Genomic DNA, 27257 nt, shown 5'->3' with positions numbered 1-27257 from the left:
AGTCACCGCCTCCAGCGTGGGGATGGGTCAGCCTGCCCCTCCTGCCTACATGTCCTTATGGAGCATGACGTCTTGTGTTGACTCAGGAACTCTTGAGTTCTAACGTGGTTCCTCATCTTCCAAAATAAGCCGCATTTCTGAGCTATCCTTCAAGTCTGTCATTAATGCCAGAGAATTTTTGACAGGTGAGCAATGACGCAAATTACACTAATCTGGACCTGTGATTCTGGAAGAGAATCACATGTATTTAAAGTGGCCATATGAGGAGTTCCCCGTTGTGGCTCAGCGGAAACGAATCTGACTAGGATCCATGAGGATGCAGGTTCAACCCCTGGCCTCGCTCAGTGGGTTAAGGATCCAGTGTTGCTATGAGCTGTGGTGTGGGTCTCAGATGCGGCTTGGATCCCATGTGGCTATGGCATAGACTGGTGGCTATAGCTCTGATTCGACTCCTAAGCTGGGAATCTCCATATGCTGTGGGTGCGGCAAAAAGACAAATAAATAAATAAATAAAGTGGCCATATGAGTCATTGGGAATGGCCCAATCCCATTGTTCTCATTCTATTTTGGCTGTGCCTCTGGCATGCAGAAGTTCACGGGGCAGAGATCAAATCTGCACCACGGCAGTGATGATGCTGGATCCTTAAATTGCTGAACCACCAGGGAACTTCATCATCCTATTATATATTTATATATCTTCAAAATATATTCAGTTTTTTTTTTTTTTTTTTAGGGCTGCACCTGCAGCATATGGAAGTTCACAGGCTAGGGGTTGAATCAGAGCTATAGCCGCTGGCCTACACCACAGCCACAGCAATGCCAGATCTGAGCGTGACCTACACCATGGCTCGTGGCAATGCTGGATCCTTAAGCCACTGAGCGAGGCCAGGTATTGAACCTGCATCCTCATGGCTACTAGAAGGATTTGTTTCCGCTGAGTTAACAATGGAAACTCCCAAAATATATCCACCATCTGACCACACTGTGTCATCGACATGGCTTCTTACTACCTTAGTCCAGGGGTGATGGCCGTCCCCTCCTAGCTACATCAATGCCACAGCTTTCTAGCTGGTCTCTCTGCCGGAGTGATGCTTTGAAGACACTGGTCACACGTCACCATGCTGCTCCCTGGTTCCCTCACTGGGGGAAAAGCCAATCATTATAGAACATGGCTCCCACTGCTTCCTTGACCTCATCCCTGCTCACCTCTCACTTACTCTGCCCCAGTCACAGGCCAGGCAAGCTTCCACCCCAGGGCCTTTGCACTTGCAGTTTTGCTTAGAAGGCTCTTCTCCTAGATGTTGGCATCCGTTAAGTCTTTGCTTAAATGTCTCCTTCCCAGGGAAGCCCACCCCAATTCTATTTAAAAAGGACGCTTAGCAGTTACGCCCTCCAAAATATATTATTTATTTTTTTTACTGTCTGTGCCCTCCTCCTTGACCCCCCAACACATACACTAGATGCTTCATTAAGGTAGGGGTTTAAAATCCTTTTGGTTCCCCCCTGTATTCTCAGTCCCTAGAACAGGGTTTTACACGTAGTAGGTGCTCCGAAGCATTTGTGAATTGAATTTGCTAAATTTTTCTAGACGTCTTGTGCGCAGTTCTCATGTGTACAGTTTTATACATTTGAAAGGTCACGTCTGATTAGAACAAGAAAAACATTTGTAGAATCTTATACACCATCTGGAGGCTGCTCGGCCTATATGAAATGGCTTCTAAGTGGCAGACAAACGCCCTGTGGATAAAGTCAATACCACGAGAACCTGCGAGGCCCTCTGCATTCCTTCTCGAGTGCCATTGGCGCTCACTGGCTGGAGAAAGTGTTTAGGTCTTATCTTTATTTAGGTTGTGTCTGGTACCTGAAAAATGCCATCTTTTCCCCATGTTTCTTCCCAACAAACCACTTTTGATTGCCCTACATAGCTTTAAAACGAAACAAAATTTAAAAATATAAGAGGCCTATTTGATTCCAGATTTCTCCAAGCCCATCTCTATACTTATTTTTCATGAGGTTTGTTTCCTTAGAAACCTTGGGCCTACATGATGAAGGCTTATTGGATCGTGTTTGGTCATGAAGTTGAACAATGCCTTTCAAGGATTTTATCCAAATACTTTTGCTGATCTTGTTCATATCTATCAGTCCTATTGGTTAAAAGCTGTCATTATTCTCTTGACTTTTGTGAATTGATATTGCTATTGAAAATAACATCCCTGAAGAAAGAGCGAGGTAATATTCATTTTTCAAAAGAGCTATTGTATTATGTACACCTTACTGCTAAGTGCATTTTGTAGTTGCTCTAGAAATGCTTGAGGATGGCAAAATATTGTATCTTATATAATGATTGTAATTTAAACATGAAAACCACTGGGTTTTCTTTTCTTCTTTGCTTTGGTTTTGCTGGCTGTGTGATTTGGGGGGGGGCTATCTGTAAACATATATAAAATGAATAACAGTAAATGAATTACAGAGGAATAATTTTATTGAGAGTTTCTGGAAACAGTTTTTAGCTTTGAGAGCCAAGCTCTTACACTTTGTGTCGGATCAGAATTGCAAGACAGAATTATAGCTCCGTTCCTCGGGGCTGGCTTGTTGTTAATTTTATGGAGGACATAAAAGCTAATGTAAAGCATCTGTCCCATCCTTGACCCCTTTAAGAAACTTGTATCCATGGCAGCTGATACCAGGTAGGAGGAGGCGGAGGCTTTGAATCCTCACAGGGCATTTCAAGAAAAAGAAATGCCTGTCTCTTGAATACGGCTTTGGCGTCAAATCTGTGTAGTGGTGAGATTGGGCTAAATTTCAGTCTATTCAGTTAACACAGTCATGGAGCTCATGCTACAGGGCAGGGCATGCTCTAGATGCTGGGTTATAGCAGTAAACAAGTCAGGCAAGTCCTGCCCTCTTAGAGCTTACTTATATTATAGCTAAACAACTAGAATATAAAATACATGAAGGTCGAGTTGTGGCTCAGTGGATTAAGAACCCGATGTGGTGTCCATGAGGACACAGGTTCGATCCCCGGTCTTGCTCAGGGGGCTAAAGATCCAGCATTGTCATGAGCTGCAGTGAGGGTTGCAGATGTAGCTTGGATCTGGCGTTGCTGTGGCTGTGGCATAGGCTGGCAGGTGCAGCTCCAATTTGACCCCTAGCCTGGGAACCTCCATAAACCGCAGGGGCTCCCATAAATAGCAATAAAAAATAATAATAAAATATGTTCCATGTAACAATTCACTTTGCAGAAAATAGGTTGAAAAAAGATAGCTGAGTGGGAATAGAGCCTTCAGGGCTGGAAACAGTGTGGCTCTCTAAGCAGAATGAGTAAGAAAGACCTCAGTGTTCTGACGGTATTTGAGCAGAGCCCCAAAGGAGGCTTGGGAACAAAGCTCGAGGCAGATCTCCGAGGGAAAGGCCTCCCAGGCAAAAAGCCTGTGCAAAGACCCAGAGGTGGAGGGCCTGGCAGAGGGAGCAGCGATGCTGGGGTAACCAAGGCTGGGGGAGTGAGGAAAGGGTGACAGGGATGAAGTCCCAGGAGATTCAAAGGATGGGCTCCTCCAGGGCTTTCAAGGGCAGGGGAAGGTCTCAGGATCCTATGAGTGGGTTGGGAAGACCTTGAGTTTGGAGCAGAGAACTGATTCTTCCAGAGGGTTATTCTGGCTGCTTCATAGAGAACAGATGTTCAGGAGGCTAGAGCTTAAAGCCAAGACCAGTTAGGAGGCTGCTGCAGAAACCCTGGCTCGAGATCAGAGTGGTTTGGTGGAAGTGCTAAGATGTATTCATTCTACTTTTAGTTAAGTGCTGAAGGGGGAGCTCACAGGATTGGCTGCCAGGTGGGAAGTGGCATCACCCCACAGGCCCCCTGGCCCTGAGCTACGGGCCGGGGGCACAGAGACCTCTGTGATTCCTGCCCACTCCTGCTCTGGCCCTGACGCTTGGTTACAACACTGCTTGGTTTACTTTAAAAAAATGCACAAGCTGAAAGTTGAGGTTCAGTTTTATTTGGGGCAAAATTAGGACTTCAGCCTGGGAGACAGCATCTCAGGTAGCCCTGAGAAACTGCTCTGAGGAGGAGGCAAGGGGGAGCCAGGGTATATAGAGGTTTTTGCAACAAAGGGGAGGGAGCAGGAACAAAAGAGGCCTGGACTCCCTGAAATCATTCCTTTGATCTGCTTCTCAGCTATGGAGCCAGTGTCCTGAGTTTTCACAACCCTCAGGTCACACCCTTTGGAGATGACTGTATTCACAAATGACTGTGAAACACCGCCCCCAAGAGGCAGGGGTAATGGTGTCAGTATGTCTGATAAAGGTGAGGGGGAGGTGTGTGCAGCCTTGCACACACTTTACAAAAGTTGTTGCTGGTAACGTGAAGTTCACTCCCAGTCACAAGGTGCAGACATCACCATAAAGGATTGTAGTGTTTTTTCTAGATATGAGGAGATGCAAGGCGTGGGCACATAAAATCTTCTCCTAAAACTATCTGACTTTCTGAAGACCTGTTCTTCCAGTTTTCCCAGAACACAGAGCACCTCACTCCCGGTTTCCATCCTGAGCTCCGCTCAGGGGGTGCTGCGGGGCCAGCAGCTGCAGTTGCTTGTGATTAAATGCATGCAGGGGCTGAGGGCAAGTGCCAAATTCCAGTTCATACCACCATGAGTCATACTTGAGGTTTGCTTTTGTTGGGGCCGGGTTCTGGCCTGGGCACGTGTCTAGCATGTGCTAGGGCATAAGAACATTATTTTGCAGCCCTTCTGTTTGTTGAAACTCTGCTTCTGGCTGCCCTTGCCAGGAGTTCCCAGATCCAGGGACAACAAGCATCTCCCTCCACTTCCCCACACCGCCATCCCATTGGGATGACGACTTTCTCCCTCCGAGCCTCAGATTCTGAGACCAGCTATCTCTTCCCTTCCACCTCTGTGCAAGCCCTCACTGCTGCACGTTAGACTGATGTTCAGCTTTTCACACTGGCATTTTGGGGATCATGCTTCCCCAAAGTGAGCAGCCGGCTACAAAAATTATCCTTGTCCAGCTGCATGTTCAGCACCCCTCAGTCCCTTTCAGATTTCTGTCTTGGCTTCCAATTCTTTCTACCCTGGCGCCCTTAAATTAAATGTAAATTGTTGGGGAGTTCCCTCTGTGGCTTAGTGGTAATGAACCCAACTAGGATCCATGAGGATGCAGGTTTGATCCCCGGCCTCGCTCAGTGGGTTAAGGATCTGGCATTGCCATAAGCTGTGGTGTAGGTCGCAGGTACAGCTTGAATCCTGTGTTGCTGTGGCTGTGATGTAGGGCCGGTGAATGCAGCTCCGATTTGACCCCTAGCCTGGGAACCTCCATATGCCACAGGTGCAGCCCTAAAATGAAAAAAAAAAAAGGGAAAATTGTTCAGCACTGTTTGGATCCACTGCTTACCACCTCCTTGTCATCGTCAGCGCATATTTATACAATGTTTGATTCACTCTGGGAAAGCACCTTCAGAACTAGGAGCAAGGCAAGCAAACACAGGGTCTGAACTGAGGAGCGGTTTGCCTCATTCCCATGATCGGGGGACCCCTCCGGGTCACTGGAGATGCGACCATGACAAGCATCGCTGTGCTAGTGAACACCACTGGGAGGGACAACTGTGCCTCTTCACTCTTCTTCTTAGTGAACGTTCATCAATTAGGATGTCCGTCATTTACGCCACGCTCCAAATATTTCTATTCTTCTGAGGCACAAAAGGGGATTGTTACTTCCTGGCCTCTTTTCTGGTTGGATGGGGCAGTGGGATTCATTCTGGTCAATGACTTGAGAGGAATATTTATAATTTCTAAGCCAGTGCATTTAATTGCCAGGCAAAGACCCTAGAGCCTTCTTTCCCTTGATGATGACTGCCACTTGGAGAGGGTGGCCTGGGTCACCTGTGATGGATGGGCAACAGGATTGAGAAACTCTTATTTTGGCCACTGCAATTTTAGTGTTGTTACTGTGGCATCTCGTAGCCTAACGTGCCTGCTATATTCAGGTCATCTCTGTGAGTTATCAGAGCTCAGAACCTCAGGCAAATAGACAGATGTAAAGGACAAACCTGAGTTAAAGGCCGGTCATGGTGTGCTAAGAAGGATGGTTCTAGAAAGGGGATGGGGTGGCACATGGAAAAAGTAGAAGGACCCTGGAGGCAAAAGAGAGCAATATCTAGGATTTGTCCATGGTTGGTGACAGGAGAACGATGGAGCAATCTCTGCCTAACACAGGGCCTAATGCTAGATGCCTGGCGGTTGGCACCTGTTTGGGCAGGAAGGGACCTCCATTAACCATGATGACAAGAAAGCAAGGCTGGGGGTCCGACTGCCTCTGTGTCTTCACCTCCAAAGAGGATGGCACCCCGCTCGCCCTGGGCCATGTGGTCCCGTACAAGAATACTCAAGCACAATGCCCTGCAGGAGGCACTACAAGGTCAGGAGAATTCAAAACGGCCAGATGCAGATGCTAAGTTTCCCAGCATGTCAAAGGAATGATTTCTAGCTTCCCGGAGGTACCATTAGTGAAATTGCAGTATCTTCCTCTAGGACTGCCTTTGCCAGCCAGGATCATTGATTCCTGGTTGGAACTTGGGAAGGGGGTGCTGAGGGGGAAGTAGGTGCCCTCTGCCTCCCGCCCTGTGGGTGGAGCATGGAGAAAGAAGCCGGCTGTTTAGAAATTTGCTTCGGGTTTTTTTTTTTTTTTTTTTTTTGTCTTTTTAGGGCTGCACCCACAGAATATGGAAGTTCCCAGGCCAGGGGTTGAATCAGAGCTGCAGCAGCCAGCCTATGCCACAGCAACATGGGATCTGAGCCACATCTGTGACCTATACCACAGCCCACAGCAACAGCGGATCCTTAACCTACTGAGGGAGGCCAGGGATCGAACCCACATCCTCATGGATGCTGGTCAGGTTCACTACCACTGAGCCACAATGGAAACTCCAGAAAGCTGCTTTGGTTTTAATTGGCAGGAGGAGGCTTGTGAGACTCTTTAGCTTTCTCCTTGTGTTATGTCTTCGTGACAGTGTGAAGTCAGTCTTAGAGCAGTTACAGCTCTTGCGACCTGTCAGAAACGCAGAGCCTTCAATGCTGATTAAAACCCACAACTGAAAAAAGAATTACCATAATCCAGTGACAGGCATGAAGAAAAAGCCATAATAATACCGATAACAAGGTGCCAGTTTAGAGGCTATTATATTTAGGGACTTACTTCAGCAAGAAAAGTCTCCTCAGGTTTCTGCTAGAAGCAGGCTTGTCAGGGGAGGTGGCAGGGCTGCAGAGCTGGGGGAGGGGGGAGTGAGCCACGCAACCACCTGGACACATATGTTTGCTAGAAGTTCTGTGGGTGGTGGCAGCAAATAGAAGTCACAGGTGTGTCCTCTGCTCTGAACCGGTGTTGTTAAGAGACCAGCAGGGTCTGGGACTCTAGGTTTAATCTGACAATCCAACAAGTCCAGGGACTTGCCTGAACCCCAATGAACACTCCCCTGAAGCCTCTGTCCTCAGGGCTCTCAAGAACACCCTAAGTTGTCCCTTTTGCCACCAGAGCCATCCTCTGTGCCCGGATCATCCCGGACATTTCTTAGCTACCCACTCTACCCTGATTTTGGCCTCTGCCTAATATCCTGCACTCCCATCTCATTTCCTTGGGGCCTTTCTAGGTGACTCCAGTTTCCGGATGAGCTCTTTTGCACTAAATTGTTAATGCAGCTTCTGGTTTAAGGTGTTAGCCCTTCCAGCATCTATTTGCATCCAGTCTATTTGCATCTTAACAGGGGCCTTTCAGCTCAAAGCCAAAGTGCTACTACTTCGGGTTTAGGGCACACACCAAAGGTGGGGTGGGGTGGCATTTGGGAGCAGGCATCTGTTTAGGGGACACTTTAATCTCACCAGGTGAGTAGTACCTTCCTTGTGTAGGGGAGCAGTCCAGCCCCCCTCTGCCTGCATCCTGGATTCTGTATCGCTGCAGAATCAGATAAAATGCCACTCCTTCCAGCCACCCTTCCTTGATCGAACTCTGCACACTGCACTGCTGGCTGACCCTCTCTCTCCAGACTTCACCGCACATAGGTTCCTCACAACATACTTGAATATGTTTGAGAGATGCACAGAAACCTGTCATTTAATCCATGTGGGTAGTCATGTGTCATATTGGCTGAAAGTCAATAGTGACCCCACTGTTGGGTTGTCAAGCTCCCCTGAGAAATGGAAGCTGCTCTATTGGAATAAAGATTTCCAGTCTAGGGAGCATCTCTATTTATCAATGATAGGTATCATGAAATACGAAATTTTGCTTGTACTGAGCATGGAAAGGACCTTGTGGGTGGCTTGGTCACACACCCTCAAACACACACACATGCACAGAGAGAACAATTCCTAGCGTTAAGTCGTTTTATGTTTAAAAACAAAGGGCTCTGTGCTAAGTGGGAATGGATACAACATTTGACAGATGAGTATAGATATAGAGAATAAACCAGTGGTTACCTGTGGGGAGAAGGGAGAGGGGAGGGGTAGTGAGTAAGAGTTACCAACTATTACGTATAAATAAGCTCCAAGGATATATTAAACAACACGGGGAATATAGCCAGTATTTTGTGCTAACATTTAAGGAAATATAACCTTTAAGAATTGTGAATGACTAGGTTGTACCCTCGTAACTCATGTAATAGTGTACGTCAACTATACTTCAATATATTTTTTTAAGTACCAAAAGTCTTACAAATGTGCACATGATATGGCTCAGCTATTCTAAATCTAGGAATTTATCCTAAGAGAGGTGTTCGATAAGAATTATACAGAAGGACATAGGATATCATTAATCAGAGCACCCTTGGAGTTCCCGTCGTGGCTCAGCAGAAACGAATCTGACCAGCATCCATGAGGATGCAGGTTCGATCCCTGGCCTCATTCAGTCACAGACACAGCTCAGATCTGATGTTGCTGTGGCTGTGGCATAGGCTGGCAGCTGTAGCTCCAATTTGACCCCAAGCCCGGGAACCTCCATATGCCACAGGTGTGGCCCTAAAAAGACAAAAATATAAAAATATCAATCAGAGCACTATTAATAGCAAAATATTAGCAATAATTCACATAACAGTGGAGGATTAATACACGGCTATAGTATTTCTAAACTAGGAAACTTGAAATTAGCCATTAAAAGTCCTATCTTAGGAGAATAATTAATGGCATGCTAAAATGCTCGCAATGTATTTCCAGGTTAAAAAAAAGTAGGTTATAAGAGATACTGAGTTTAATCTAAGTTTTATAAAATATATGCAAGACAGATGTGGAAAAAAGACTAAAAAGACATACATCAAAATATTAACAGTAGTTATCTCAGAGTGCTTATAGGAGTGACATAAAATTTCTTCTTTATATTTCAAATGATCAATGAGAGTTATTACTTTTACAATCAGAAAAGGGTGATTAAACAACAAGGATTTGCTGCATAGTACAGGGAACTATATTCAATATCTTGTAACAAACTATACGGGAAAAGAACAAAAAACGAATATAGACATACACATACATCTGTATAACCACATCACTTTGCTGGGCACCTGAAACTAGCAATACTGTAAATCAACTATACTTCAATTAAAAGAGAAAAGGGTAATTAAAGAAGACAAAACTCATTTGTTCAAAAATTCAACAGAGAAAACCTACCGAGGTGTCACATAACCTGCAGGAAGGCTTGGCGAACTATGGTGAGAAACTTGCCAAGGTTCTTAAGACAGCGTAGTAGGAGAAGAGCTAGGTTTTGATTCCAGAAAAAATGAGTTGGAATCCTAGTTCTGCCACTTAACTTGTGGTATGTTACTTAACCTAAGCTTTATTTTTTCTTTTTATGACTGCACCTGCAGCATATGGAAGTTCCTGGGCTGGGGTAGATTCAGAGCTGCGGCTGATCTGAGTCATATCTGCAACCTCCACCACAACTTGAGGCAATGCCGGATCCTTAGCCCCCTGAGTGAGGCCAGGGATTGAACCCACATCCTCACAGAGACAACATTGGGTCCTTAACCCTCTGAACCACAATGGGAACTCCTAATCTAAGCTTTAACTTTTCACTTCTGTTTTGATTACTATTACTTTGTAGTCCAGTCTGCAGTCTGGAAGAGTTATACTTTCAGCTTTGTTCTTTTTTTCCTTGGTATCGCTTTGGTAATTCTGGGTCTTTCTCAATTCCACATAAATTTTAGGATTTGTTTTAGTTCTGTGAAAAATGTCATAGGAATTTGATAGGTATTACATTAAATATGTAGACTGTTCTGGGTAGTATTTTTAATAATATTAATTCTTCCAACTCAAGAGTACTGTATACCTTTTGGTTTCTTTGAATCATCTTCAATTTCCTTTATCAATGTTTTATAGTTTTTAGCGTATAGGTCATTCACTTCCTTGGTCACCTTTTTTCCTACGCAATTGCTTTGGATATGATTTTAAAAGAGTTTTTTTTTTTTTTTTAAACTTCTCTTTCTGAAATTTCATTATTAGTATATAAAATACTATGGATTTTTTCTATATTAATCTTGTATCCTGCTATCCTTGTTGAAAAAATGAAGAGGTCAGGAATGAACTCATGCACTGATGATCAAAATCAATGACAAAGGAGGCAAAATATATACTGGAGAAAAGACAATCTTTTTAACAAGTGGAGTTGGAAAATCTGGACAGCCATATGTAAAATAATGAAATTAGAACAGTCCCTCACACCATAAACAAAAAAGAACTGGAAACGGTTTAAAGACCTAAAAGTAAGACAGGACACCATAAAACTCCTAGAAAAGAACATAAGCAACACATTCTTTGACCTCAATCACAGTAATATTTTCTTAGCTCAATCTCCCAAGGCAAAAGAAATAAAAGCAAAAATAAACACATGGGCCCTAATCAAACTTAAAAGCTCTTGCAAAGCAGAGGAAACCATCAACGAAAGGAAAAGACCACCTATAGAACAGGATAAAATATTTGCAGATGATGTGACCCACAAAGAGTTAAAATCCAAAATAATACAAACAGCTCATAAACTCGATATTAAAAAAAACAAATAACCCAGTCAAAAAATGTGCAGAAGACCTGAATAGACATTTCTCTCAAGAAGACACACAGATGGCTAAAAAGCACATAAAAAAGATGCTGAACATCTCTAATTATTAGAGAAATGCAAATCAAAACCACAATGAGGTATTATTTCATACAGCCTCAGAATGGCTGTATCATCAAAAATTCTACACATAACAACTGCTGGAGAGGGTGTGGAGAAAAGGGAATCCTCCTACATTGTTGGTGGAAATATACATTGGTGTAGTCACTGTGGAAAACAGTACGTAGTTGCCTTAAAAAACTGAAAATAAAACTACCATATGATCCAGCAATTCCACTCCTGGGTATATCTGAAAGAAGCAAAAACTGTAATTCAAAAAGAAACATGCACCCCAATGTTCACAGCAGCACTATTTAAGAATAGCTAAGACATGGAACTCAGTGCCCGTCAACAGATGACTGACTTAGGAAGATGTGGTGTACATTGTATACACACATAATGGAATATTACCTAGCCATAAAAGAATAAAATATTGCCATTTGCAGCAACATGGATGGATCTAGAGAATATCATGCTTTGTGAAATGTCAGACATATTATACGAAATCCCTTATATGTGGAATCTAAGAAATAATACAGATGAATATACATACAAAACAGACACAGACATAGAAAACAAACTCGTGGTTACCAAAGGGAGGGCGAGACAAATCAGGAATATGGGATTAACAGATACAAACTACCATATTAAAAAAAAAAAAAGATAAGCAACAAGGATATACTGTATAGCACAGGGAATTATACCCCATATCTTGTAATAACCTATAATGAAATATAATCTGCAAAAAAACCCAAATCACTATGCTGTACACCAGAAACTAATACAACATTGTAAATCAACTATACATCAATTAAAAAAAAAAAAAAAAGGTAGGGGCCAATTTTCAATGAGCCCAGAAAATGAGGTTTTGCTGTATTTTTCGACAAAGTATACTAGGTCACTACTGATCAAAGAGTCACTAGAAAGCCTTGATGGGAAGACCAGCCTACCACTTGTTTGAATTCAATCAGCCACTGGAAGGATGTTTCTTTTGATTTATGAGCTTTTAATAGAAGAAAGTATTTTGTGAAACTAAATAGTTTCCCTCTCAAGAAATTGGGAAGCAGTGAAATTCTTGAGTTTTGCTAAATGCCAAATTTCCTCCCAGATTTTATTTTTTCTAAAAAAAAAAAAAAAGTCACTGGACCACCATGACTGCTGTAAATCTCTAGACGGGAATTTAGACTCAGGGGAGTAGTTCGTTCAGTTGAAGTTCTGAGCACTTTCTTATGTAAATGGGTCCACTTTCTTCAAGAAGAACCAGCTCAGATTCTCTCAATACAACACCCCTAATTGGAAAGGAGAAGGATTCAGACACTTTGTAGTTCTAAATGTACCAGCAAACACATTTCCTTGAATTCTCCTTTTAATCTTTAAAATTTATGCTGATTTTCCCTTCTATTCCATGATATATTCATAGTTGTTTTAAAATGAAGGATAATGCTTTAGATTATTCATCACATATGCCAGGGAAGGCCAATGGTAATCTCTTCTCTTCTCTGGTTAGCCTCTAATTACTAGATAATCAACCCTTTTGTTTTCTTTTTTCTTTTCTGTTTGCACCTGTGGCACATGGAAGTTCCCAGGCCAGGGGTCAAATTGGAGCTGCCTCTGTGGCCTATGCCACAGCCATGGCAACACTTGGTTCAAGTTGCACCCGCAACCCATGCCACAGCTTGCGGCAATGCTGGATCCTCAACCCACTGAACCAGAACAGGGATTGAACCTCTATCCTCATGGAGACCACACTGAGTTCTCAACCTGCTGAGCCACAACAGGAACTCCGATCCCTTTTGTTTTAGATTAGATTATTACTTGGCAAGTATAAAATCCTTCTCCTTGACCTCCATGGAATAAGAATATGTTCCTACCTATATATTCTTCAATAACATCTGAATTCTACTTTTAAGTTTATCCCTCCTTTGTTTTAGGGTAAACCTTACAGTTCTCTATCTTTACGGCCACTCTCTCCCATCACTGCTTAATAATTCTTTCTATTCAACTTCTCCTTTTTGCATGTATGGTTTCTGTCTACTTGTTGGATACAGACTCAGAAGGCTTCTGCTATACCCATCTTACCTGTTTTTCTTTTATTTAACTGATTACTTATTTTTAGTTTCTTGGTGCTAACTTCTCCTGTCTCATTTGTCCCTTAAACAGTTATATATCCCAGGTTTCTGTTTTCAGCTTTCGTCATATTCTTCCTAGTTAATATTATCTACTCCCAAGAATTCTGTTATCAATTCTATTATTCTGGTGACTCCTAAATTTTATCTATAAAGAGCACCCCCCACCCCACCTTTTTTAGGGCTGCAGAATGTGGCATATGGAAATTCCTGGGCTAGGGGTGGAATCAGAGCTAGAGCTGCTGCCCTATACCACAGCCACAGCAACACCAAATCTGAGCCATGTCTGGGACCTACACCACAGTTCATGGCAACACTGGATCCTTAATCCACTGAGCAAGGCCAGGGAATGACCCCTGCATCCTCATGGATGCCAGTCGGGTTTGTTTCTGCTGAGCCACAATGGGAACGCCACAGTGGGAACGCCACAATCCCTTTTTGAGGGCTAGAAATATATTTCTATCAGCTCACTGGATATCTTCATGAAAATGCCATGACACCTAAAATTTAAATGAATTCATTTTGTCCTCCACGAAAGTCTGTTTCTCCTCCTGCTCCCCCCAGTCTTAATAGCATTATCTTCTCGGTCACCTAAGTTAGGAACTTTGAAGTTATATGTGACACCACCTTCTCATTTCCCAAGCCCAGTCACCAAAATCCTGTTGACTAGTCCTAAAATATACCAAAAAATCCCTCCCCTTTTCTCTAGTCCAGGACCATGCCATCTCTTGCTTAGGCTTTTTCTTAATTAGTTCGAGCTGCTACAGAAAAATCCCAAAGATTGGATGGCTGAAACAGCATACATTTATTTTTTATAGTTTTAGAAGTTAGGAAGTCCAAGATGAAGGTGCCAGCAGATTTGGTTCTTGGTGAGGGCCCCATTCCTGGTTTATAGGCGGCTGCCTTCTTGCTGTATCCTTACATCATGGAAAGAGCTCTGGTGTCTCTTCCTCCATCTACAAGGGCACTAATTCCATTAGAGGGGCTCTCCCCTTATTGTAAGCAGCTCTTTGCAGGAGATCCCTCAGCAGGAAACACCTTTGTCTTGTTACTGTAGCAGAGCTATACTGTTACTAACCTGAAACCAGGCACCCCTATGCTTTACTCATCTCCAGCCCTAGCACACCTTTCAAATCTTTTGATTACATAATACTTTGCCTAGCCTGTTGAATCTTTCCATAAACCAAAGAAGTAGAAGTGAAGAATAAGTAATTAACAAATGACCAGATTTCTTCCCTAGCTTCCCCCTTCAGTAATCTCATGAATAAACTGTGTGATCAAGACAGCATCTAAAGAAAGACCACAAAAAACAGGTCACAAGATGGTGGGGTATGAGGACTTTAAGCTCACCTCCTCTAAGGAGGATACCAGATCATAGCTAACTGCTGAACAGTCACTGATAAAGACTATAAACTATCAAAAAAAAGATACTCTACAACCAAAAACATAAGGAAGAAACAAACCCTAGGAGAGGGTAGGAGGGGTGTACTTATGATATAATCAAACCCCATACCCCACCCCACCCCTGGTGGGCAATCCTCAAACTGGAGAATAATTATATTGTAGAGGTTCTGCCACAGGAGTGAGAGTTCTGAGCCCAGCATCAGGCTTCCTAGCCTAGGGGTCTGCCACTGGGAGGAGGAGCCCCCAGAGATTTGGCTTTGAAGGCCAATGGGACTTGAGTGCAGGTGCTCCACAGCACTGGGGGAAGGAGAGGCACTGCTCTTGGAGGATACATACGAAGTCTTGTGAGCATGAGGGCCCAAGGCAAAAGAAATGATGTCATAGGAGCCTGGGCAAGACCTTCCTGCTGGCCTTGGAGGGTCTCTTGGGGATGCAGGGGGCGAATGTGGCTCACTGTGGGGATAAGGACACTGGTGGTAAAGGTACTGCAGAATATCTCTATAAGCTCTCTTGGAGGCCTCTATTTTGGCACCAAGATCTGGCCCCACCCAACTATCTATAGGCTTCAGTGCTTGGATGCCTCAGGTCAAACAAACAACAGGGCAGGAACACAACCACATCCATCAGCACAAAGGCTGCCTAAAGACTTCCTGAACCCACAGCCACCTCTAGACACACCCTTCGACAGGGTCCTGACCACCAGAGGGCCAAGACTCAGCTTCACCCAACAGTGGGCAGGCACCAGCCCTCCTACCAGGAAGCCTGCACAAGCCTCTAGACCAGCCTCACCTGCCAGGAGGCAAATAACAGAAGCAAGAAAAACATAATCCAGCAGCCTGTAGAACCAAGCCCACAAACACAGATCAGAACCTACCCTGAGACCAGATGGTCCCTGGCCCTTGGGTGATGAGAAGGGAGTGTACTGATGAGATACATAGGACACTACCTACAGAGGGCCACTTCTCCAAGATAAAAAAAAAAAAAACAGAAACAAAAACTAATCTTTTACATGCATAAAAATACATATATAAATAAATGGAAATTTAGACAGAATGAGACAGCAGAGGAATATATTCCAGAAGAAGGAACAAGGCAAAACCCCAGAAAAACAAGTAAAGTGAAAAAGCCAATCTACTCAAGAAAGAGTTCAGAGTAATGATCATAAAGATGATCCAAGAAATGAGGAAAAGAATGGATGCATAGAGTGAGAAGTTACAAGAAGTTTTTAACAAAGAGCTAGAAAATGTAAAGAACAACCAAATAGAGTTGAAGAATATGGTAAATGAAATGAAAAACACACTAGAAGGAATCAATACCAGAATAAATGAAGCAGAAGAATGGATCAGTGAGCTGAAAGACAGAGTGGTGGAAACCACTGCTGTGGAACAGAGTAAAGAAAAAAGAATGAAAAGAAATGAGGACAGTGTAAGATAACTCTGGGATAACATCAAACAGACCAACATTCACATTATAGAGGTCCTGGAAGGAGAAGAGAGAAAGTTCCTGAGAAGATATTTGAAGAGATAATAGCTGAAAATTTCCCTAACGTGGGACAGGAAGCAGTCACCCAAGTCCAGGAAGTGCAGAGAGCCCCATAGAGGATTAACCCAAGGATGAACATGCTGAGACATACAGTAATCAAATAGACAAAAATTAAACATAAAGAGAAAATATTAAAAGGAAAAAACACCACACAGAAAAGGGAAAAGCAACAAATAATGTACAAGGGAATTCCCATAAGGTTATCAGCTGATTTTTCAGCAGAAACTCTGATGGTCAGAAGGGAGTGGCACAGCACTTAAAGTGATGAAAAGGAAAAACTTATAACCAATAAAACACTACCCAGCAAGGCTCTCATTAAGATTTGATAGAGAAATCAAAAGCTTTACAGATAAGCAAAAGCTAAAAAATTCAGCACCTCCAAACCAGCTTTATAATGAATGCTAAAGGAACTTCTCTAGGTCAAAAAGAAAAGGCAACTAGAAACCAGAAACCTAGGTGATGGAAAAGCTTACTGGTAAAGTCAAACATACAGTAAAGGTAGGAAATCATCCATACACAAATATCTAAATCAGTAATTGTGAGAGGAGAAAAGTACAAATGCAGGATATTTGAGATGCACTTGAAAATAAGAGATCGGGAGTTCCCGTCATGGCTCAGTGTTTAACAAATCCAACTAGGAACCATGAGGTTGTGGGTTCAATCCCTGGTCTCGCTCAGTGGGTTAAGAATACAGCATTGCCATGAGCTGTGGTGTAGGTTGCAGACGTGGCTCAGATCCCACATTGCTGTGGCTCTGGCATAGGCTGGCGGCTACAGCTCTGATTAGACCCCTAGCCTGGGAACCTCCATATGCCACAAGAATGGCCCAAGAAATGGCAAAAAGACAAAAAAAAAAAAAAAAGAAAAAAAAGAAAAGAAAGCAATCACATCACAATCATGTGCATATATAGACTGCTATGCCAAAACCTCATGGCAATTGCAAACCAGAAATTTATAATAGATATACACACAAAAAAAGAAATCCAAACAACACTAAAGATAGTCATCAAATCACAAGAGGAAAGAGAATAGACCTACAAAAGCAATTCAAAACAATTAACCAATGGCAATAAGAACATACACATTGATGATTACCTTAAATGTAAATTGATGAAACTGTCCAAGCAAAATATACAGACTGGCTGAATGGATAAAAACAAGACCCATATACATGCTGTCTACAAGAGATCTTGTAGGATCTAGTGACACATACAGACTGAAAGTGAGAGGATGGAAAAAACAGTCCATACAAATGGAAATCAAAAGAAAGCCAGAGTAGCAATACTCATATCAGACAAAACAGACTTTCAAATAAAAATGATTACAAAAGACAAAGAAGGACATTACATAATGATCAAGAGATCAAACCAAGAAGAAGATATAACAGTTGTAAATATATAGGCACCCAACACAGGAGTACCTCAATAAGCTAACAGCCATAAAAAGGGAAATCAACAGAAACACAATAATAGTGGTGGACTTTAACACCCCATCCTCATCAATGGGAAGATCATTCAGACAGAAAAATCAATAAGAAAACACAGTCTTAAATGACACATTATACCTGATGGACTATAGAACATCTGAATGCAGTAGAATCCACATTAATAGAACAACATCAGAATGCAATAGAATATGCATTAATAGAACATCATCGGAATGCAGTAGAATACACATTCTTTTCAAGACTGCACGTGGAACATTCTCCAAGATGGATCACATGCTGAGCTACAAAGCAAGCCTTGGTAATTTTAAGAAAACTGAAATCATATCAAGCATCTTTTCTAATCACAATCGTCTGAGATTAGAAATCAACTCTAAGGAAAAAAAACCTGCAGGAGTTCCCTTCTGACACAGTAGGTTAAGGATCCAGGCTGTCACTGCAGTGGCCCAGATTTCCTTCTATGGCATAGGTTTGATCCCTGGCCTGGGAAATTCCACATGCTGCCAGCACAGCCAAAACAAACAAATAAATAAAGTTCAACACTTAAAAACCATGCAAAATCCACAAACTCATGGAGGCCAAAGAGTATGCTACCAACAACCAATGGATCACTGAAGAAATCAAAGAGGAAATCAAAATATACCTATAGACAAATCAAGACAAAAACAGGACAATCTAAAACCTATGGGATACAGCAAATGCAGTCCTAAAAGGGAGTTTATAGCAATACAAGCTTACCTCAGGAAATAATAAAAATTTCACATAAAACACCTAACCTTATACCTAAAGCAACAAAGGAAACCCAAAGTCAGTAGAAAGAAATCATAAAGACCAGAGCAGAAATAAATGAAATAGAAATGAAGAAAACAGTAGAAAAGATCAATGAAACTAAAAACTGCTTCTTTGAAAAGATAAAATTGATAAAACTTTTAGCTAGACTCATTAAGAAAAAGAGGGACATGTCCTAAAATCAGAAAAATTAGAAATGAAAAAGAAGTTACAACTGACACCACAGAAATACAAAGGACCATAAGAGACTACTACAGGCAACTATATACCAATAAAATGGACAACCTAGAAAAAATAGACAAATTCTTCTTCTTCTTCTTTTTTTTTTTGTCTTTTCGTCATTTCTTTGGCCGCTCCTGCGGCATATGGAGGTTCCCAGGCTAGGGGTCTAATGGGAGCTGTAGCCACCGACCTACGCCAGAGCCACAGCAACGCAGGATCCGCATCTGCGGCCTACACCACAGCTCATGGCAATGCCGGATTGTTAACCCACTGAGCGAGGCCAGGGATCGAACCCGCAACCTCATGGTTCCTAGTCAGATTCATTAACCATTGTGCCACGATGGGAACTCTGACAAATTCTTAGAAAGATACCATCTCCCAAGAATAAACTCCCAAGAATAAACTAGGAAGAAATAGAAAATATGAACAGCTCAATGATTTAAAAACTTTCACAAACAAAATTTCAGGACAGATGGCTTTACAGGTAAATTCTACCAAACATTTAGAGAAGAATTAATACCTATCCTTCTGAAATCATTCCAAAAAGTTGCAGAGGAAGGAGCACTTCCAAACTCATTGGCCACCACCACTCTAATACCAAAACCAGACAAAGCTACCATAAAGAAAATCACAGGTCAATACCACTGAGGAACATAGATGAAAAAAATCCTCAACAAAATACTATCAACCTGATTCCAACAATAAATAAAAGGATCATACACCATGATCAAGTGGGATTTATCCCAGTGATGCCAGAATTTTTCAGTATCCGCAAAGCAATCAGTTTGATACATGGCCTTAACAAATCCAAGAATAAAAGCAATATGATTTAACTCAATAGACGCAGAAAAAGCTTTTGCTAAAATTCAACCTCCATTTATGATAAAAACTCTTTGGAAAGTGGGTATAGAGGGAACATACCTCAACATACTAAAGGCCACATATGACAAACTCAGTTAACATCATACTCAATAGTGAAAAGCTGAAAGCATTTCCTCTAAGAACAGGAGCAAGACAAGGATGCCCATACTTGCCACTTTTATTCAACATAGTTTTGGAAGTCCTAGCTGTGGCAATGAGAGAGGAAAAAGAAAAAGGATCCAAATTGGAAAAGAAGTCAATCTGTCACAATCTGTCACTGTTCATAATGACATGATACTACACATAGAAAATCCTAAAGATGATATCAAACATTAATGGAGTCCATCAATGAATTCAGTGAAGTTGCAGGATACAATACACAGAAATCTGTTGCATTTCTTTACACTAACAACAAAAGATCAGAAAAAGAAATTAAAATAACAGTCCTCATTACCATTGCATCAAAAATAATAAAAATACACAGGAATAAACCTGCCAAAGAAGGCAAAAGGCCTATACTCCAAAAACTAGGATGATAATGAAAGAAGTCAAAGTGATACAGATGGAAAGATATATTATGTTCTTCACTGAAGAATTAATATTGTCAACATGACTATAAGGCATTTGATAGAGTCAATGCAACCCCCACCAAATTATCAATGGCATTTTCATAGAACCAGAACAATTTTTTTTAAATTTGTATGGAAACACAAAAGACTCCCAACCAACCAAAGCAATCTTGAGAAATTAAAACAGAGCTGCTGGAATCAAACTTTCTGACTTCAGACTATCCTCTAAAGCTAAAGTCATCAAAACAGTATGGTATTGGCACAAAAACCAGATATATCCATGGAACAGGATAGAGAGTCCAGAAGTGAATCCAAGCACCTATGGTTAATTAATCTGTGACAAAAGAGGCAAGAATATACAATGGAGGAGTTCCCATCGTGGCGTAGTGGTTAACGAATCCGACTAGGAACCATGAGGTTGGGGGTTCAATCCCTGCCCTCGCTCGGTGGGTTAACGATCCAGTGTTGCTGTGAGCTGTGGTGTAGGTCGCAGACGCAGCTCGGATCCTGCATTGCTGTAGCTCTGGCGTAGGCTGGTGGCTACAGCTCTGATTCGACCCCTAGCCTGGGAACCTCTGTATGCCATGGGAGTGGCCCAAGAAATGGCAAAAAGACAAAAAAAAAAAAAAAAAAAAAAAAAAAAGAATATACAATGGAGAAAAATACAATACAGTCTCTTCCCAGTGGTGCTGAGAAGACTGGACAGCTACATGAAGAGAATGAAATTAGAACACCCTCTAACATCAATACACAAAAATAAACTCAAGGTGGATTAAAGACCTAAATGTAAGACCAAATATCTACTACTCCTAGAGAAAAACATAGGCCAACCTCTGACACAAATTTCAATGGTATCTTTTCCCCAGATTAATGGAGATAAAACCAAAAATAAACAAATGAGACCTAATTAAAATTAAGAGCTTTTGCACAGCAAAGGAAATCATAAACAAAATGAAAAGACAACCTACGGAATGGGAGAAAACTATTTTCTAACAGTGCTACTGACAAGGGATTCATTTCCAAAATATACTAACAGCTTATACAGATCAATATCAAATAGCCCAATCAAAAAATTGGCTTAAGATATAAACAGACATTTCTCCAAAGAAGACATACAGGTGGCCCACAGGCACATAAAAAGATGCCCAACATCACTAATTATCAGAGAAATTAAAATCGAAACCACAATGAGGTATCACCTCATGCCAATCAGAATGGCCATCATCAGTTTACAAACAATAAATGCTGGAGAGGGTGTGGAGAAAAGGGAATCCTCCCACACTGCTGATGGAAACGTAAATTGGTACAGTCACTATGGAAAACAATATGGAGGTTCCTTAAAAAACTAAAAATAGAACTATCATATATCCATCAATTCTACTCCTGGGCATATACCCAGACAAAACTACAATTCAAAAAGATACTTTCACCCCAATGTTCAGTGCAGCACTATTTACAATAGCCAAGGTATGGAGTCAACCTAAATGTCCATCTACAGATGAATGGATAAAGAAGATGTTGTATATGTGTGTTTTACACATGGTATATTTTATTCAGCAATAAAAAGCATGAAATAATGCCATTTGCAATGACATGGATGGAGAGATTATCATACTAAGTGAAATAAGACAGAGAAAGACAATACCATATATCATTTATATATGGAATCTTAAATGATAGAAATGAACTTACAGATAAAACAGAAATAGACCCGCAGACACAGAAAACAAACTTATGGTTTCCAAAGGGGGGATGGATAAATTAGGAGTTTGGGATTAACATATACACACTACTATATATGAAATAGATAACCAACAAGGACTTACTATATAGCACATGGAACTATACTCAATATTTTGTAATAATCTATATGAAAAAAATCTGAAAAAGTAGGTATATATGTATAATGGAATCATTCTGCTCTATGCCTGAAACTAACACATTATAAATCAAATGTTATAAATAAAAAATAATCACAAGAAGTTGACAAGCCTGCATGCAGTGGGGGACGGTAGTGACTCTGACCCCCATCTCAAAGATTCACCGAGATCACTTCCCTTTTTCCTTTTAAAACTTTTACAGCTGAAGCAGAATCTCCGGAGTTGGCTTTGGGGGGACACGAGTCCACATTCTCCCCAGATTGCTGGTCTTCTGATTAAAAAGAACATTCCTTTCTATCAGCAACTGCCTCTCAGGTATTGATTTTCGAGTGATGAGCAGCCAGACCTGAGTTCAGTAACATCATGACCTCATCTAAACCTAATTACTCCCAAAGGCCCCACCTCCTAATGTCACCATTTGGGGGTAAAGAGTTTCATCAGGTCAGTTTGGAGGGACAGAAACATTCAGTCCACAGCAGGCTTTTCACTGGGGTCCTAAATGGATCCCTCACATTCAGTCTCTCCATCCCTCTTCACACAGTTTTCAGACTTGTCTTTCTACCCTCCCCCTTCTTTTTTTTTTTTTTTTTAGGGCAGCATCTGCATCATATACATGAAGTTCCCAGGCTAGGGGTCAAATCAGAGCTGCTGGCCTACCCCGCAGCCACAGCAATGTGGGATCCAAGCTGCATTTGCAACCTACTCCACAGCTCAGGGCAACACCAGGTCCTTAACCCACTGAGCGAGGCCAGGGATTGAACCTGCATCCTCATGGATCCTAGTCGGGTGCGTAAATCGCTGAGCCACAATGGGAACTCCGGATTGGTCTTGCTAAAATGCAGAGATGGTACATCACTCCCTCATGCAACACTTTTCAATCCTCTCTGTATTATTTAGCCATGGCACTTGCAGCAGGTCAGAATCAGATCCCAACCCTTCCATTTTAGCTTCCTCTCCAATTCCTCCTTCTTCCCACATTCTCTTCTTTGCCTCCCTTGCTATCACTCCTCTGCCTCCATCTGCTTGGCAAGGCAATAGGGCTCATTCTTTCTGGCCCAGCTCAGGTGCGATGGCTTTTATCAAGTCACCTCCCCAGGCAGATTTAATCCTTCCCTTGTCTATTACTTACAGGTCAGTGGTTCGGCATGCTGGTTGCATATTAAAATCACCTGATTCTATATATACACATATAAAAAATAAGAAATTTGCTCACATGACTATGGAGGCTAATAATCACCAACATCTGCAGTCAGCAATCTGGATGCAAAGCCAATGGTATAGTTCCAGTCCAAAGCAGACTCAAGGCCTAGAAAGAGCCAATAGTTCAAGTTCAAAGGCAGGAATAAAACCAACATTCCAGCATAAGGCAACCAGGCTAGAGGAATTTTCTCTTCAGGGGAGGGTGAGCCTTTTTATTTTATTCAGACCTTCAAACCTCACAGAAATACCAGAATAATGTTTGACCAAATATCCAGGTACCCTGTGACCCAATCATATTGATACATAAGATTAATCAGCACACCTGTGGACCTATTAAAATATGCTAATACTGGGAGTTCCCATTGTGACTCAGTGGTTAACGAACCCAACTCTGGCCTCAATCAGTGGGTTAAGGATCCAGTGTTGTCGTGAGCTGTGGTGTAGGTCGCAGACATGGCTCAGATCCCGCATTGCTGTGGCTGTGGTGTAGACTGACAGCTGCAGCTCGGATTAGACCCTTAGCCTGGGAACCTCCATGTGCTGCAGGTGTGGCCCTAAAAAAAAAAAAAAAAAAAAAAAGCCAAAAAATAAAATATACTAATACTTCTGGCCCCATCCCAGGGGTTCTGGTTTCATTGGTCAGTGGTAAAACCAAGGTATCAATATCTTTTTTTTTTCTTTTTGTCTTTTTTTTTGGCCATTTCTTGGGCCACTCCTGCGGCATATGGAGGTTCCCAGGCCAGGGGTCGAATCGGAGCTGTAGCCACTAGCCTACGCCAGAGCCACAGCAACGCGGGATCCGAGCCACCTCTGCAACCTACACCACAGCTCACGACAACACCAGCTCCTTAACCCACTGAGCAAGGCCAGGGATTGAACCTGCAACCTCATGGTTCCTAGTTGGATTTGTTAACCACTGAGCCACGAGGGGAACTCCAAGGCATCAATATCTTTTAAACTTTCACCTGCAGCCAGGATTGGAAAAGACAAGTCAATTATTCACATAGGTGCCTCCAATAGACGGTGAGATCTTTGAGGGCAGGGAATGGCCTTACCCATGGTTACATCAAAACCTGCCTCCACAGTACCTAATACCAGATGCTGACTTGATTCTTAATGTTTCTTTAAACAACATTGTAGTATAACTGTTACAGCTGGAATCATGGCTCCCCCCAACACCAACCCCCCCCACCCCCCGCAAAAGATCTGAGATCTTCCAGATCCAAGCAATCTTGTGATATACACTGACTCTCGAACAATTTTCTAGAGTGGATCATCTGAACTGGTCTCATTTCACCAGCCACCCATAGCTCCACTAGAAATTAGTAAGCAGGCGCCTGGCTCATCAACGTACCCTTTCTTCCCCAGAGCTTCATCCACTCAGGACTTGATGAACACAATTCAGGATGAGTCCGTGGGCTTGGGTGCCCCCGTCAAGGTCACTGAGAGCCACAGCCATCTGCCCTTCACTCTTTGAGGCCTCTTCAAATTAAACACCAGCACCCTGTGGTATAATTGTTCCTGCTCTATAAATAGCAGATTTGGCTGGAGTTGCCCTGAAAATGCAAGAGGAAGGGTGTCAAGGAGAAGAAAAAGGAAAAGCCACAGACTCAAGGGCATATTTCTTGGTTAGATGACTCCAGTCTCTAAAGAATCCCAACAGCTCTCTGTAAAGGAGGGGTTCCTAGTGGGCTTCTCCTGCCCCCTCCACCCCCATCCCTACCCCCACTCCCACCAATGCTCTTGTGACTTATTTTTCTAAGAGTTCATCCACTCAAATCAATGTCTGCTTTTTCCTTCTCCGTTTTTTGCCACTATTGACTTTCTTTACTTGGGGTCAGGAAATTGCTAGAAGGTTACTTTCTGTACACAGGCCCCTTTCTGTGGCCTGGTGGCGCGCTTCTAATTTCAATCACATTAGGGTGGAATTAAAATGGAAACCGGCCACAGGCAACACATTGTCACTGATGCTTTCTGCAGCCGCGTCGTTATAAGATCACAATGTGATTTCATGATCAGGCTGGCCTACAATTTTATAGGGCTGCTGCAAACCTCACATCTGCTCCCAGAGCCGGGCACCGTGAGCCTCGGAACTTCTCTCTCGGGTTCCCTGCACTATTTTCTCCTTCCTCCCACTGACCCACTCCTCACGGCTGTCACCAAGCCGCAGTCAGTCAGCTTCTACCAAAGCTTCTCGGTCTATTTCGCGCTCTAACGTCAGACCTTTGCCCACTGCCTGCCCGCCCCCCTGCTGGCTCATGCCGACTGCCTGCCCGCACAGTCCCCCTCCCCACCCTGCCCGCGCTGGCTGCCACGTGCTGCCTGCCACGTGCTGCTCCAGCCTTTCAATCCAGTTCCTCTCTGTGCCCCTTGGGGTCAAGTCAGAGAGGAAGGCTGTGCCTCGGGAAAGGGGTGCTCAGAGAAACCGAAAGGTTCACCTGGTTCCAGATCCTTCCATCTCCGGAAAAGCTGCAGGCCTTGCTGGAGGGCCAGGGCATCCCGCTCCACACGCCGGACGCAGGATGCAGAGAACCTGGCATGGTGATACCCCCTGTCTCAGCTCTCTCCGATGCTGGTTACCATCTCTGCTCCTTTCACCGAAGAGGACCCTTCCAGCACTTGGAGTGCCTCTGTTGTTCATTTCGATGTCTGCGTAACATACTGCTTATTTCTCATCGTCTCGAGTTCCCTGGGGGTTAGAAAAGCTGGGCAGACTCTCCCTGGCCCCCGCCACACCACCTGCGGGGGCTCTTGCGGGGGCTTCTGGATGATATTGCTTCGCCAGGTGAGGTCTGGGGCGGACCTTACCAGGAACGCAGACTCACAAGCCCACCCCACACCTACCCAATCCCAATCGCCTGTTAACAGGATCCCCAGGCGGTTCCCGCTGAGTGGTCTCACCCTCAGGTGTGCGTGTGCGTGGTCGCAGCGGCAGGAGGAGCCCGCGAGCGCTTGTGGTGCCCTGGAAGCCAAGCCTTCGAGAATATTCACAGGCTAAGTGCATTTACAGGTTATCAGTGTGTCAGGGCCGCAACCTCTTTATGGGAATTGTTTAATTAATGTTAATTGCTCTCGACCTATTGTGTGACTCAGGCAGGATTTATGGAAAATCAGCATAATCTACCACCCTATAAAAGAGGCCTTGTAACTCTTGCCAGGAAACCCCTTCGATTCTTGACATGTCACCGCAGTGTGTAAATACTGCCTGCTTTTGCACAATTCCCAGAGGCCTCCAGGTACTTCATGTTTCGGGGGGCAGGTGTGTCCAGGTGAAGCGGAACGCTGCTCACAGGTTATCTGGGTGGCAGCTGGCGAGGATTTGCTTTATAAACAGGGAAGATTTACTACCCAATTCTGTGCTTTCATGGGTTACATAAATTTCGTTGTTGTTGCTGTTGCCTTCAGGTCAGTGGGTGCGTAAAGTTGTTTCCACATCGGAGTCGCCCATCACTCCTCCTCTTAGTCCTCCACGGGGCGGGGAAAGAAAGGGGCAGGCTTGAAATAAAAGTGACAGGGATGGTCCCTGAAGGGGCGTGGCACCATCCAAGGAAGCCTGCAGAGCACTTTCCTAGGGCAGGTACCAGGAACCAGGAACCCTTGGAAAGGGACGGGGAGCTGTGAGGCTGAGACTCGACTGCCGGTCCCCTCCCGCCCCGCACCCCCCCAACTAAGATCTTGACCATTTGAGAAAAAGAGAGTACGTTTTTCTTTTCAACGCTGGTCTTTGGCCTCCTTACCTCTTCTCTCACCTCCCACCTTGACCTTTTTTCTTAATCTATTTCCTTTCATTTGAAAGGGTTACAGGTGTGTTTTGGATGCATCCACACTCTGCTTCCACTATCCTCACTAGTAATTTATTTCCCACACTTACTCCTCTCCCGAGAGGAGCACAGCCTCTGAAACTTTCACTCTTCCAGCTTTGGAAAATCATTCCTCATGGTTTCTTTCTCCTCAGTAAGTCCTGTCTTACTTTCAACATTGGAAACTGTCTCTTGCATGGTTCTTACCATCTTCTTATCCCCCTGCCTTCTGTCCCCTCCCGCACCGGGAGCAGCATGGCCTTGCTCAAGACAAG

The 27257-nt window shown here is 43.2% G+C and overlaps 1 long non-coding RNA gene across 1 annotated transcript in view; it reads right to left on the bottom strand.

Moving 5' to 3' along the window:
- The window catches only part of LOC110262141, a 42219-nt gene extending 17232 nt beyond the window's left edge, over nucleotides 1-24987 (bottom strand). Inside the window, exons 1-2 of the long non-coding RNA XR_002346739.1 lie at nucleotides 24537-24987; nucleotides 23196-23288 (exon numbers count right to left, since the gene is read on the bottom strand). This is a non-coding gene — a long non-coding RNA (uncharacterized LOC110262141). The remainder of the gene's footprint in view (nucleotides 1-23195; nucleotides 23289-24536) is intronic.

Source organism: Sus scrofa, chromosome 8 (genome assembly GCF_000003025.6).
Source record: "Sus scrofa isolate TJ Tabasco breed Duroc chromosome 8, Sscrofa11.1, whole genome shotgun sequence".
NCBI classification, from domain to species: Eukaryota; Metazoa; Chordata; class Mammalia; order Artiodactyla; family Suidae; genus Sus; species Sus scrofa.
This window is presented reverse-complemented; position numbering and strand designations above follow the sequence as displayed.